Below are 15,214 nucleotides of genomic sequence, written 5' to 3' on the forward strand. Positions count from 1 at the left end.
GGCAAGCACTCTAGGACACACTGCACACTGTCAAATTTTTAGGCTGTCCTTCACAGTATTCACCTTGACAGGGCTCCCTGGTACAATATGTGGTGAGTTGGGTGCCCATAGAAAGGCTTGTGACTAAGCAGGGGAAGGCCTGACTCAGAAGCAAAATTTCAAGGAGAAGTGAGAGCCAAGAGAGCCAAAGCTGTCCTTGGAGGAAATGATGTTGAGTGGCATGCCTTTCTCTAGGCCAGAGAGAAAGATTTCCTCCACTGGGGATGCAGGGCCAAGAACCTCATCTGGTGCCTAAACAAAGCCAGGCCTTAATTTCTGGCTTGGAGCTAGGGGTTTTTGCCAGATAAATTAATGAATAATCATCTGGGATTTAAAGGACTGAACCTCAAATACCCACTTAAACTGGGCAGTGATGCAACACAGATGTCCTGAGTACCTCTATCACCAGAATATTGCATAGGGAGACTTTTCTTTACACTTCCAGGTAAAAGTGCTCCGATATGTTTTTCTCACAGACTGCTGGATGAGACACCTTCCAAGTGGAATTAAGCATAGACTGGATTAAGATTTCAGTGCAAAGCAACCATAGACTCTTCACATGTCCCAAGTGTGCAACTGCATTTCAGACCTTCCAGAGCTTTAGACTGAATTAGATAATGCCCAGCTGTTTAGTCATGGTACATATTAGATATGGGGTTTTGCATCAGCAGGAATTCCTTCCTTCATAATGTAGGTGAAGGAGCAGAGTGGGTACCTGCTTGATAGCTGATGGGCTCATGGTTTAATAGAAGGGCTGCTGGAAATACCAGCCAATTCTGTGTAGGACCTGCACACCTCTTGTAATCCCTTAGGGCACCGAGATGCACCTTCTGCAGTCACAGCTTAGAAGTCAAAATTAACTTTAACACATTATTTTTCTTCTGCTTAAACCATTGCCAGTTGATTACATTTTTTCCTTGTGCTTTTTTTGTATGATCTCTGATCAACCATGTGTGCTGTAGCATCTCGTAGTGCATGCCAGACTCTTCAGTACTGGGATGGTTTTTTAGTTTTACATTTTGTATGTCCCATTTTCTATGTCAAGAAAACATCTTGTTATAATGATGCTGGAAATCCTAGATAGTCTTCCATCATCATACCAGAGAAACAAGAAAAGCATAACAAAGTTCAATGGCAAGTATTTACTAGAAACCAAAAATAGTTAATAAAGTGACATCTTTTCTTTTTTCTTTTTTAATTATGAAGTTACTTTTGTATTTCCTTGAATTTTCCTTGTGTCTCTTTCCAGAATTTTTACTAATTTACTACCCATAAAACTGATGTCATCAAGCCATCTAACATAGCTTTAACTTTCAGTTGGTGCCTGTGTTCAGTCCACATGAAATTAAAATGACCACTGCAGGTCACAACCCAGATTTAAAGTTGACTGAGGAAGTCCACACTAGAAGTCGAAGAGCTATACTTAAGTATTTTTATTCCTCAGATGCAATCTTAGGAATACAGCTTTTTTGTTTACATAATTTTGAATTGAGTGAGAATTGTGTACCTTAAGAAGGACAGCATCTAAATAATTCTAATTGAGACACTTGTCCTGGGAATATTAAAAAATGTCATCATCTGTTTTTTCTTGTACAGTAATTTCTCATGTCATGAAACCATTTACACTTAATGACAACAAGATTAATTGAATAGTGAAAGGAGAACTAGCAAATGTTACTCTTACCTTGAAGACGAGGAACATCCTGGGAATCTCAGGTGCCCCAGTCTCACCTTGGTACCTAGGGATGGTGATGGAGCAGCTAATCCTGCAAACAACTGCCAGGCACAGGTAGGACAATAAAGTTTTCAGGAGTAATTAACAAGGAATCACAAATGGAACATCATGCTTGACCAACCCAGTAACCTACAATGAAATGAGTGACCTGGGGAGAGCAATGGCTACTGCCTGCCTGGATGCCCAGAGTACCGGCATGGGGTGAACACATACATTTTCACAATGATTTATCACAATAAACTCTTCAGTGGCTTCAACATTTATAAAACCAAGTTTCAGTTCTTTAGAGTCAGCTTAAAAGCAAGAGTGCAATTTGGATGTTTTTCCAGAGGAAAAAGACACCTAACTTTTCAATTCCATCTCTGAATATGTTGTGATGGTCCATATACAGTCCTAAAAACCACAAAGGATTTTCAGGAAAATTCCAAGTCAAGAAAATACCACTAACTTTATTTCAAACTATTCAGAATTTTAATTATTAACTGAATGTGCAATCTCAGTAAAAATTGTGTCTCTGTCTCACCCAGCAAGAGGCTTAAGATAAAATTGAACCTGAAGTAGGGTCTAAGTGAAGTTAAAACGTAATTTCAGCATCAGAAGTAAAATGCCTGAAAACTATCTGTTTTCTATAGAAGAACTATAAGTTTTTTCCTTACCTGAATTAATGAAGAAATATGGTATAGATATTATGAAGTATTATTTGTAGTTGACTTACTCTTCTTTAAAGAGAAGTGAAAAAAGACCAGGAAATGGGGAAAACTGTGCTTCCACAATCTTTTTTGCCTTTTTTCTTCTGTGTTTTTCTTCTCAGGAATGCTTTTTACTGAACATAAACAATTGTTTTGCAAGCTCTGCACTTTTCTTGTGTGTATTCTTTACATACAACATATATAGGACAATGCAATCTATCACTCTGACAGAAATTAGAGAAGATAAATTTTCTTCAATGTGTGTTATATTTTTTTTCTTTTGCTCATGTCTTTGCCTGTTAGTTGAACTACAATAAAATCATGTACAAAACAGTCATGAAAATAGAAGGTTGCATGCATTGTTAGGATTGTTCTGTCTGTTGAAATGTCTACTCCTGTTTAGGAATATACATAAGAAACCCAAAGCTCCTGTCCTAGTACAACCTAAAAATATAATTTGCATTTAATGATTTGATGGTTTTAGTGATGCAAATAGTATTTTATATATGTCTGCTTACCTGGTATTAAATTAAAAGATTGCAAAACTTATAAGCACTGAAAAAAATATGGGTTTTTGCTTTAATTACTCAATATTTTATTTCTATCACATTTCATCTGTGTCTCTTTATTTCTAGGTCTTTCCAGGTTCTCTATTTCCAAATATTTATCTTTTGGTCATGCTTTTGTGGTGTTTGTTTGTTTAGTGGTTTGTGTTTGGGTGTTTTCAGTTTGTGGTTTTGGGGGGGGGGGTGGTGTTGGGGGAGAGGGGAGCTGCAAATTCTTTTCACTCCTTTGAGTGTAGTTTACCTTTGTACCTATTCAGGCAAGATAATTATTATTGTTTGTGCATATCCCTTCATTGGAGAGCACAGAACAGGGCAAACTGCCTATTGCAGAAGAACCCATGTTTCCTTTGTTTTTCAGTGCACACAGGTACCCTGTAATGCTGGGCAAGGCAGCCCAAAACTGCAGAGTCCAGCACTGCAGGGTGGGCACTGTGAGGCAGTGCCAGGAACCTGTTGTCTCCAGACACACACAAGTCTCAAAGAAAACACAGCAGAACCTGGCAGCTCTTGGGCTCATCAGTTCAGGGGGGATTTCACACGAAGGTGAGATGAATGCGTGCCCACAAACCTTGCTTGCTAGCTGAATCAACATGGAGGCAGGCTAATGGGGTCATGGTATTTTTCCTTGTCTATGCTCTGTTTACTAGACTGGTGTTTGTTACCCCTGTTTGCTCCCAGTCTGTGTCCCATTGTGGAGCCAAACTGTGGGCAGAGGAAAGCAGCCTGGTGAACCCCTCCTTGGGAGCATGTTTACAGCTCTGATGAAAGTCATTTGGTGTCAGTGTTATTATAAGTACTAAAGCCCTCTCCCCTCTGTTGTTTTTTATTACATCTCTGCCTGCCAACAGCTTCGAGAAGCTTTAGGAATTTATCATATAAGAGAATTAGCATGAATCAGAGCCAAGCATGTGTCAGGGGGGAGTGGAAAGGAGGGACAAGGAAAGTTACTACAGAGGCTGATATGATGTAAAGATTTCTTTAATTTGTTCTAATTATTAAAGAGATGAGATTTTTTAATGGCCAGGGACTTTTTTAGAAATATGATGTAAAAATACCTACAACAAAAACCTATTCTGTGTCTTTATGTTTTGGTATTGCCAAATACTTTTCTAAAAGTAGTACAAACTGTTGATGGTGAAGATATGAACAGCTCAGCTGATCTTAAGCTTCTCTGTAGACATTCCTATAACTTTGATTTAGCCACAGAGGTTTTTTGCTTAAAGTAGAACAAAAATTAATAATTTAATAACTAGTGGTTCTTATCCAGAAGTGCTCAGAAACAGGAACAATTTTAGTGCGGGTGCTTAAAGAGATTCAGGCTAAACTCACATTTTTTTACATATCAGATGATCTGGCTCAAGAAAGATGAGCTAAAATAGTAACAGTATTGAGGTCTAGGTCTGGCTTGGTAATTACTTCTATTTTCCTCTAAGAATTTACAAGTCATGTATCCTTCCCATCCCCTGCAGTGATGGGCACTAATAAAAAAGCTCCAGAGACATGTGGCAGCTTTCACAATACAATCCAGCCCTCAAATCTGCCACCCAAATAGTCTTTTCCTGAGCATCTGGTTCATCCGTAAGATTAACAAAATAGTAAAATATGTTTGAACAAGTGACTTGCTGGAATTTTACTAAAACAACTCCAATGTTGAGCTTTTGCATTTTTCATCCCTCCAGCTTATGAAGTATTGAAATTTTTCGTCTATTTACATATATATATATATATATAAAATGATGATTAAAAAACTATGGGGTAGTTAACAATTTTTAATCCAAATCCTGTATGCACCTGCCTTTGATATTGTACTGAGAGTCAGCAGAATAAAACCTGCAACACTGCAAATATATTTTAGCATGTAGAACGACACATCTGGGACACCACACACCACTGTAAAGTATCAAGTGCAGTAAGACTCCCGAAAAGCAGTACTTGCAAAACTAGAAATAGAAATAGGCTAAGATCATTAAGCAGCAAAATTCTCCTAGAATAGTTATGCAGGTAGGGAAACTACTTTTTTGCTCATTGGGCACTTATTCCTTAGTTTATTATATTTTTCAAGTACATTCATTAAGATTTTAGTAGCATTTCTGGGAATTAGTTGGTTTTGTTTTCTCTCTGAATTGATTATTACTCTTATTAGAGGAAAAAAAAAATCAAAATATAGTGCTTTTTCTTTTTTCCATTTCTAAAATTAAATCATTCTTAATCACTCTTAAATCTTACTGTGTGCTTTGACCTTGCAAGTATGAACTTTTCCTGGCGACACATACAACACACAAGGAATGTTCAGTTATTAGGTTGTGAAACATGGCATTGAAAAACAACCTTCTTACTAGAGGTTGTACTATGTATTTAATCCATGCATAATCCAGCTAGGATTAGCACTTTTTCTAATTAATTGAAATCAAATGCACAGATGTGAGGAAAGATCCATGCTGCTTAAACACGTGGTAACACAGATACGTTAATAGACCGAGAAAAGCATACAGATTACCGATTACCTTCAATTTTAGAAGGTCATGATGCACTGTGCTCTCCTGCTCTATGATTGTCCAAACTAAGTGGGAGTGAAAACTGGTGTGTTTTAACTTCCCCAAAGTGTCATGCAGGGAACACTAGTCCCCTGGCAGCTGCAGCATTCTGCTGTTAAGAAAATCCTCCACAGAGACAAGACATAACCAGATATACAATCTTTGTTTTTTTGGAGACTGCTCAGTGTAGCCATTGGGATATAGCAGCAAGTTTGTTGATCCTGCAATTACTTCAGAGGACTGTGGGAATAACTATCCATTTGTGTCTCCCATATTCTCTGGTAGCTACAGTGGGACTATTATGCCCTCCAAAGAGAGAATCTGCATGCCTGACCCTCTCCCCGTTTCCAGAAATATCTTCAGTAAGCCACTAATAGCATATCATATACAAGCAAAGTCACCTAGCACTCAAATCAAAAGCTTAAAATAAGACCCTGTATTACTATGAGGTTTACAAAAATAAATAATTCCTCTATGTATAATCTGTGAGCAGTTCTGCACATTCTCATGGAGGATTAGTCAGTTGTGTTTCAAAGTGCTTGGGGTATTCAGTGTGCGGCGGGTGTATCAACACTGGCCTGCTCCACCTGGTCTGACTTTTCAGCCTGCCTGCTTGTGCAATATACTTGAGCTGTAGATGGCTTACTTCACTCACTCACTTAACTGCCCCACTGTAAATTATATTAAATCAAACAGGAAATCCCTTGCAGAGGAGCTTAGCTGGTCCTTGTGAAGAGGCAAAGGGACTCAAGTGGACATACTAAATTGAATGGCCATGTCAGTCCCACTGACTCAGATTCCCATAGACATATGGTTATGTCCAGACCAAGAAATAGTTTATCCATTTATGTCAAGACCAAGAAAGAGTTTATCTCATGCATTTCACAAAACAACATTATTCAGAAGGATTTTACATAGAGCGTATTTAACACAACTATCCAGCCTTTGTAACAGACTACACTCAGAGAGATTGCTCTCTCCATTTTTCAAAAGTCTCTGCTTTGTCTGCAGTGCCTTGTTCCTGATTTCATTCTCTGCTACTTGCCTAGGACTTCACTAGTACAGCTTCACCATGAGTCTACATTTAAGGCAAACCTACAAGCAAGTTTATAAAACAATAATGGATCTGCAACCAAGCAGTAATGGAAGTGCCTGTTAGCTCCAGACTACTAAAGCAATGAAGGAAACTCTCTTCTTGTTTTTCATTTGTCTTTACTGACAAAATCTGTGTTGTGTCATTTATACTAGAGCAAGCAAATGTTTTTGAACCCTTGAAAATCTACTCGGTTTAGTACAGACCTGCAGGTGTCTTGATCTGGTCTCCTGCTTCAGGACAAGATTAGCTATTCCTAAAGCAGTCCTCTCAGAGGTTTATTTTAGCAGGGTCTTTAAAACTCCATCTGGAGACAGGGATTCCCCAGCCTCTGTCTGCCAAGAGGTCATTTTCCAGTGGTAACTCATCCTGCTCTTTTGTGATTTGCAACCTGAACTTCCCTTGGTCAATTGTCTTATTGACAACTAAACTACTGTCCTATCACAGAAAATGCTCACATGTCCCTTAGTTTCATTTTAATCTTTGTTTAATAATCTCTTTTCCTCCCAAATTGCTCCAGCATCTTCTATCTTGTCTTGCAGATAATATGTAAAATATTTTACTTCCCTTTTGTAGAATTATGGTGTCTGTGCAGGCAGTGCCCAGTCAATGTAAATAGACCATATTGTGTTAATATGTCCACATAAATATTTTCTCCTAACATATCTGAAGGACCAGTTATTGCTGTTCTCTTTGCAACCCTCTTTCTGCCCTTGAGCCAACATTTTCCCTTTGCCAGTAATTTCTAAGGGGTGTGATCTGTGGTGAATTTGGTATTCACAACAGATGCAAAATATATGATACAAGAAACTGAGTAGATATTCGCAACTCTCAGACCTCCTTGTGTCCAATGCAAGTCAATGCACAGGTCAGACAGTTTTCTGGGAGAGCTGGAAGAACTGAAAAATATCAGTAATATATTGGTTTTACAGTGCTGTTATTCAATAGGCAACCCATTGCACAGTTCAGAGAAATTTGGATATCACCTAATCCTTTGGTTTTTAATTTTGTATGAAAATTTCAGATTTTTTTTTTAATCTGACTGTCAGTGTAAGACTCCCATGTGATTGTCAGTAGGTTGACCCTGATAAAATAAAAATAGAAACAAAAACAACCAAGGAAAAAGAAGCCTTCTTAAATTTTCCTCAAAATTCTTAGAACAATCAAGATTACAATATATTGCACTATCTTATCTGTTCTGTGTATATGCATGAAAATATTATTAAGTAAACAGTGGTGAGAGTTTTTAATCAGCTGTTCCACATTTCTGGGCTATATTCCATGTCTTCTCTTTGTCTTCTCCCACTCAATAAATGAGAACTAGGGTACCTGGCATTTGGTGAGGCTGTATGTGCATGTGTACTTACCAAGTGCTGCATGGATTTAATGCTGTACCTTTGCCAGCAATTTGTAATTCTGTATTGCAGTTGCATTCAGCAATTGATCCATCATCTTTTTTGAGCAAACAGATGTACTTCCTTGAGTCCTGGCCTTGACCCTGAGTGAACTGCAATTATACATCGTCTTGTTATTCTCTCAAACCAGCCTGGATGATATTCAGGCAGTTTCAAAACTATATACATGTTCTCCTTCAGAGCATTAAAAGTAATCTCTGATTAAACTGTTTAGTTATCTATCATAATAAATTGGTGTGTATGATTGCTTTGCAAGCCTGTAGCCTTTCTATCACTGGAGGATTTTAAGGACAAGTTAGAGAAACATCTGTCAGGACTGGTTAGGCATAGTTGATGTAAACTGAAGGTAAAATAGGTGACCTTCTCAGTCCCTTTTTTCTTTTTTTTTTTCCTGTGATTTTATAATTGGTCACTGAAAATACAGTTGGAAAGTCAATTACTTTATTTTTCAGTGTAAATTCTTTTTCCTAAACTAACTAAACCAAGATGCCATTGTTCATTTATTTGGGTTTTTCTATATAGGTAATTTGGAGTGTCAGGATACCTTTTTTCCAGCAATTTTCAAGTGAAAACCTGCGATTTTTTTTGGCACAGGCAACTTTTTCCAAGGTGTCTTCCATCCCTCATGAAATATGGTCACAGACAGTTTCTGCCTTTTATTTCTTTGCAAAACCTTGCAAGAAAAGGAGAGTGTTTCTTTTGCTTCTACCTTATTCTGCTAAATCTCTTCAATATTAAAAGTTAAAATAAAATTCGAAGAAAGAGTAATTAACAGAAACTGAAATCTTGCTCAGAACAGGCTTAATAATAAAGCAAAAAGTAAATAACCTGAAATAAAAATTACTGCTATCTTGGATACACCAAAGAAAGTTCATTTTTATGTATGCAAACTTGAGTTGCTGTGTGCACACCAGCTTTAGGGTTATCTGAGATCAAAGTAATGTGTAATTTAAGGAGACTTCACTGTATTTTCCTCAAACCTAAGTCTTTGTAAAAAAAAAAAAAAAAAAAAAAAAAAAAAAAAAAAAAAAAAAAAAAAAAAGTAGAAAAAGGAAGTATTGGTAAGTATTTCAGAACTGGAAATATATGCATTAAGTATTTGACTGGGATACTGTGTAGAACCTTTTAAATTAAGAGATGCCTATTGTTTGTTTTATTCATACCATGACAATACTCAGGAACATTCAGTAAGTTTCTTCCCAGAGAAGACACAAATGCTCTGATCCCTCCAACTGATATGTTGAAAATACCTTGAGCTACCATTTATAAAACAGTTGTTTTATAAGGACTTATAAGGAGCAGGCATCTTGTTACTACAAACAAATTACATTCATGTGACTATGGCTAAGGATTTTAAAGAATGTTTTCTCTTTTTGGTAAGTCCCTAACCTATTGGCCTATGTTTTTCCCTTTAACTGGATACTTTGAAACCAGCAATGGTTTTCACTCTCTTGAGGTAAGAATTTTCTAGTGTATTTATACTAGAAAAGAATATCAATTTTGAAATGGAGAGAACTATGTCTTCCTGCTAAAAAGACACAAAAAAAAAAAAAAAAATAAAAAAAAAAAAAGAAAAAAAAAAGGAAAAAAAAACCACCAACAAATCTCTGTCTGCTCTCTGTTCCTTTTCCCTTAATGTTTGCCTTGTGCCATTCCATCACTTCTTTGACCGGCTGAAATTGCACATTTCTCTTTGGGTCACTAGAGACAGGTGGGATATGGTGTGTTTCTGTTTTGTTTTGTATTGTGGGGTTTTTTTCTTCCTCTCTTCTGCTAAGCATGCAGGTTCATGAACTCCTGCAGCTCAGGCTAACTCAGACTGGACTCAGCTCTTCCCAGCACCAAACCACTTCCCCCTAGGTTCTGCACTTCTCCCATCATGCAGCCCTCAGGAGCAGCTGAATAGACAGCCTTTTCTTTTTTTTCTTTTTTTTCTTTTTTTCTTTTTTTTTCCTTTTCTTTTTTTTCTTTTTTTTCATTGTTTTTTTTTCTTCTTTTTTTTTTTTGTTTTTTTTTTTCTTCTTTTTTTTTTATCTTCCTTTTTTTTAACCAGGCTTTCACTTCTATTCCCACTTATCTATTTCCTCATATTTCAGAACTGAGGTTGAGGAAGATGCTGCTTCTTAAAGAGAAATACAGATTCTCCTCAAAGATGGATCAGGGAGCATTTGCATTTTGTGCTTTCCAATTCAACAAAACACTTCTAGTTTAAAGAAAAATGTAAATTCATTTTGCAAAAGTATTTCTAAAGGACCATTTGTTTTTCATAGGAATTATAACTGCCTGTGACACAATTAGGATAAAGTGTTGGAAATTTTACAGGTTTCATACTAAAACTTGCATCAAGTATCAAGTATGGAGTTAAAAATCAGAGGACAGTTTTAACACTGGATGTTTTTGTGTGTCCTGTTCTTAGCAGATCAAGTGGTCTATCATTCCAGTGTTATCCAAAAAATACCTTTAATAATCTGATTGAATTTCATACAATTTTATCTTAATGTAATCTAATTCACGCCAGTTAGAAATTTAACTCCTGATGGCCTTGATAGATTTTATCTAACAGAACTAAGAAATCTCTTTTGAGTAAGAAAAATAAGCATCTCAGAAGTATTGCTAAGATGCCTAAAATAGATACAATGACTCATTGTTTGGACATGAATGTTTTTTTCTGTTGATGAGGCAGGGAGCTTAAAGCGATTGCATAGATCTAGACATCTTTAGACGTTTTATGTTAGTTGAGAACAATCCTATTCTGGATGTTCCCTCCAAGAAAAGATACAGTTTCAAGTCTGACTTTTCTGGGTGGAATATTACTGTTCTTCAAGTACTGGTGTCTGAAGTGGAGAACCAAAAGACCAGAGCAAAGCTGCCATTTACAGAGAAACACAAAGGAAAAAACAAGTTCAAAACAAAATTTTTATATTTTTGTTTACAGAACCGTGTTTTTCAGACAGTAAGTGTGAAAGTGTACTATGTGAGGGACAGAAGACACAGAGAATAGATTCGTGCATTTCCTCTCTAGCTTGCCTTGATCGATTTTATATGTGAGACTTCCACAAATTGAAGGAGACATCAAAACAAGAGAGTAAACCAATTAAAACAACCTTTGAACAAAATATGAGCTAATCCCAGAAGATATAATATGGTGCCACAGGATACAGTAGGAGACATGAAACTTATGGATTCAAGTTTTGGGCAGGATAAACTAGCATTTAGGAAAATAATTTTGGGATCTTGGGATTACATCTTAATAACCTGTCAGTTTTGGTTGCTGGAATTTTTTGTCATTCATAGGTCAAGCACTTAGAGTTCAGCCCATTTTGCTTGCTATTGATCTTGGAAAAAATTTGGCTAATTAGCAAGAATATTTCTTGAAGCATATTTTAATACATTTTCAACATTAGTATCCTTGCCTCTGGGTGGGGAAGCAGATATGAGAACCACCAGAGGCAAGGGTAGATCAAGGTCAGCATTTATAACTTCTTTAATGAATTCTGAACCTTGTACCCAGAAATCTTTAACCAAGAGGCAATCATAAATTAAGGCAGTTAAAAATGACCATAATTTTTGTCCAGCATAAAAGCTCTTTATAACTTGATTCATCTTATTGAGCAAGAAACTGTTAAATAACAGCAGACTAAGAAGTTAAAAGGAAATTTTCATGAACCCATTTTCCTATAGTATAGAATTTTAACTTTGATTCCAGTCATCGGTCTAAAACTCCTCTTATAAATGGGCATAATTTATAGGCCACTGAGAGTTTATGTGAATAGGGAACTTTGACAGAACTATATGAGTCAAGTGTTCCAATTATTTTTTTACTTCAGAAAAAAGAATAAAAACAAAACCAAACAAACTTTTCAGATGTATTCTTATTGATATTGAGAGAGTATCAAAAGAATATTTGAGGAGAGCTTCTGACCAAGGGAACACATTATTAAAGTATTTGAGGCAAGACATTCAGAAAGGTCCAGAATATGCCTTTGACAAAGTAATTAAATCTGGCAAGCCAGGGAATTTGCTTTATCCGGCCTGATGTTTATAGGGACAGATAGTGGCTCTGCAGTTTGGACATGAGAGAGAATGTAAAATGAGAAGGAAAACAGACCTGGGGGAGAAAGCTGTATACTGTTCGAACTCAGAATCAACAAAATTGGTACCAAAAGTTGTTCATGCTGTAGCATAAAATGCAAGATAAAATTATGCCCATAAGCACCACAATATACAATGATTTATCTACCACTGTACTTGCTAAAACTATTTATTCAAATGGAGAACTAAACTTTAGTCCTTGGGCACTGACATAAATAAATTTCATGCCTTTGAAGGAGGTCAATATTAGCTAAGTAAGCAATATTAGCTAAGTAAGAAACATTTAACCTTGTAGCTAAGAGACGTTTAACCAAGAAAGAAAACCTGCCAAGGAATTTAATTCTTGCTTGTTTTCAGATGCAATTACATGATTTTCAGACTGGGTAACAACCCTGGATAAGATTTGTTTTATTTTTTAATACATGTTCTGGAGCCTCTAGCAAATACAGAGTGATACAAAGCCAAAGGATTGCATTTGTGGTGGGGCAAAGATCACGTTTGCTCTCAGTGTTTTCTCTGGCTGCTGGGTAGGGCAGGCAGAGAGCAAGAGATCCCCTGGGCCACTGCTCAGACATTTGGTCACAGGCCAGGAAGAGTTCCCAGCAAGACACGGAGCAGTTGCATTGTCAAGTGCTAGCCAAGATGGAAAGGAGAGATCTTAAGGGGTCCATGGGGAACTGCACATATTTTTCTGAACTACCAGTGTTTCTGAAGGAAGGGAGTTTTCTCTACAACAAATCCTGTCATTTTCATCTATTTAATCCTGGTTGGTTTGTTTTGTCTGTTTCAGGAGTTAGTTATTGTAGAGTGAGTGGTGAAAAATCTTTTGATTTACTGATTCAAAATTCTTGTGAAGTTTGTTGGTGTATTCTCTTAGACAAAATTATGCAGGCAGCTTTGTCTGTACAGAGTCCCAGCACAACATGGCAATCAGCTGAAAAAAAATGAACCAAACCTGCCTTTCCAATAATGTGGGAAAGCAGACTATGATTGCCCAAACTACTACTGAGAATGAGTATGTGACCTTGTGTTCCAACTTTTCCTTTTTCTCTTTTTGTCAAAAATGTATAATAAGGCTTGCCAGCACCACTGCCACCTAATAAGAGTTCCACTGAGTACCTGCTGATATAAAAGAAAACTAAAAAATGTTCTTATTTATTACCAAAATATGATAGAGCTTTCTAAAGAGACACTGATGGTCAAAAAAAGTCACTGGTCCTGTGATAATGAAAGCAAAAATCTTTCTTTCCACATAGAGAGGAGAGGGAAATAGAGAAGGGGACAACATCTAGTCTCTGTTCAATAGTAACAGAAGAACACAGAGAAGCCTGAGTTGTCTTTTGACTGCCAATGCAGAAGGCAGGAGCAGCTCCACCACCTTGAAATAGCAGAGTCTTGGGAAATGCCGTCATGAAAGTTGGTGGCCCTCATGATCCTGAGCATTTGATGTGCTGCCTGCCTTGCAGTGCCTTGCTGTGCAACAGCAGGGGCACTTGCTACGTACTCCCACTTCTCTTACTCAAGAAGTTATTAATGGATACCCAATTTTAAATCTTGTACTTCTCTAGTTACGTTTTCCTTAAACTGGGAAAGCCCAGTAAAGAAAATAGCTTATTTTGACACTGAGTTCATGAACAGTACAGAATAAACATCCTTTGTTTTTAACAACCTCTAAAAGACATTCTGATATTTGTATATATCAGCGGTATCTTATGTATTTCATATCACCTCTCTAAGTGATATTGTGGAAATGTAAATGCCAGCATGTGCTGGAATGCCATCAAGCATGTGCTGAAATAACTTGTGTCAGCATAGATGCACTTGTGAGGTAATTATATAGGATGTAGTACCTTGCAGACTGAATAGAACTGGTCAAGGGTTCAAGATCTGGCCTCCAGCTATGATTTTTCTTCACAGTCTGGGTGAGGGAACAGGCCAGAAACTGTTCTCATTAGTCAGTGCAGGTGGGGGTCATTATGTATAGCAGAAGGTGTACTAGGACACACAATTTTAGGCTGATCACATTACCTGATTAGTTTAACTGTCTTATATCTTCTATCCCCATGAGGACACAACCATGAGATTACAGCTAAAATTTTGATTTACCATTCTGAAAATCCCTGTAGCTCTCTAAATGGACATTGGTGCTGGATACTGCCTGGTTGCAACACTTGCCATCCAGGATCTTTCTTCTTTCCACAGACCTGTAGCAACTAATTAATTTGGACTTATCCCATGCTCTTTTATCCACAGATATTGACCCCATAAAGTTCCCTGTCTCATCAGATTTATCCTATCATATTTGTAATCATAATGAGACAATGATGACCACTCATAGATTGCATATTTTAACCGCCAGATAAAATACTTAAGCAATTTTACATATGAGCTTGTTTTGAGGCCAGGATAACTATGTAAGTGAAAGCTTCACCAAAACGCACTCTAAAGTTACAATATTACTCAATGGTGATAAAGTGTTTATGGAATTCTTTTAAATTATGACGATCATCATTTACTTTGTTCTACACATTTATTAGAATTGGTGTTCAACCATTAACTAGCTGGATCTCTTGAACAAAAGATGAAGATTCATTTAAGCATTAAAATGTTAGAATGAGGCCATAATGACTTAGGAGGAAGCAAAATCCTACACCTTCTCAAACCATGGTAATGAGAAATACCTGAAACCACATGGTTATTAAGATATAGAACATGTGATTGTATTTCAGCTGTGTTTTTATCTCTTGTGCATCAAAGAAGATACTTAATATTTATCTTTCCTCATGAAGTTCACGGGCAATCATCTAGAAATAGTAATTTTTTTCCTTGGATTGTTCACTAAATTTTAAGTCATTAGAATATAATGTAGATTTATATTTTCCCTCCAACTTCCTTCTCAGTACCATCTACTAGGTAGCAGAGGATATAATTATTACCAGAGAGTGCTTGAATGACTTCTGGTAATTAGAATTTCAGTAAATCTTGACAGGTCATCTAGCAATATTAAAGAGCTATCTGAGTCATTGGTCTCTTGACAATCAGCTGACGTCT

Source organism: Hirundo rustica, chromosome Z (assembly GCF_015227805.2).
Source record: "Hirundo rustica isolate bHirRus1 chromosome Z, bHirRus1.pri.v3, whole genome shotgun sequence".
In the NCBI taxonomy this organism is placed as follows: Eukaryota; Metazoa; Chordata; class Aves; order Passeriformes; family Hirundinidae; genus Hirundo; species Hirundo rustica.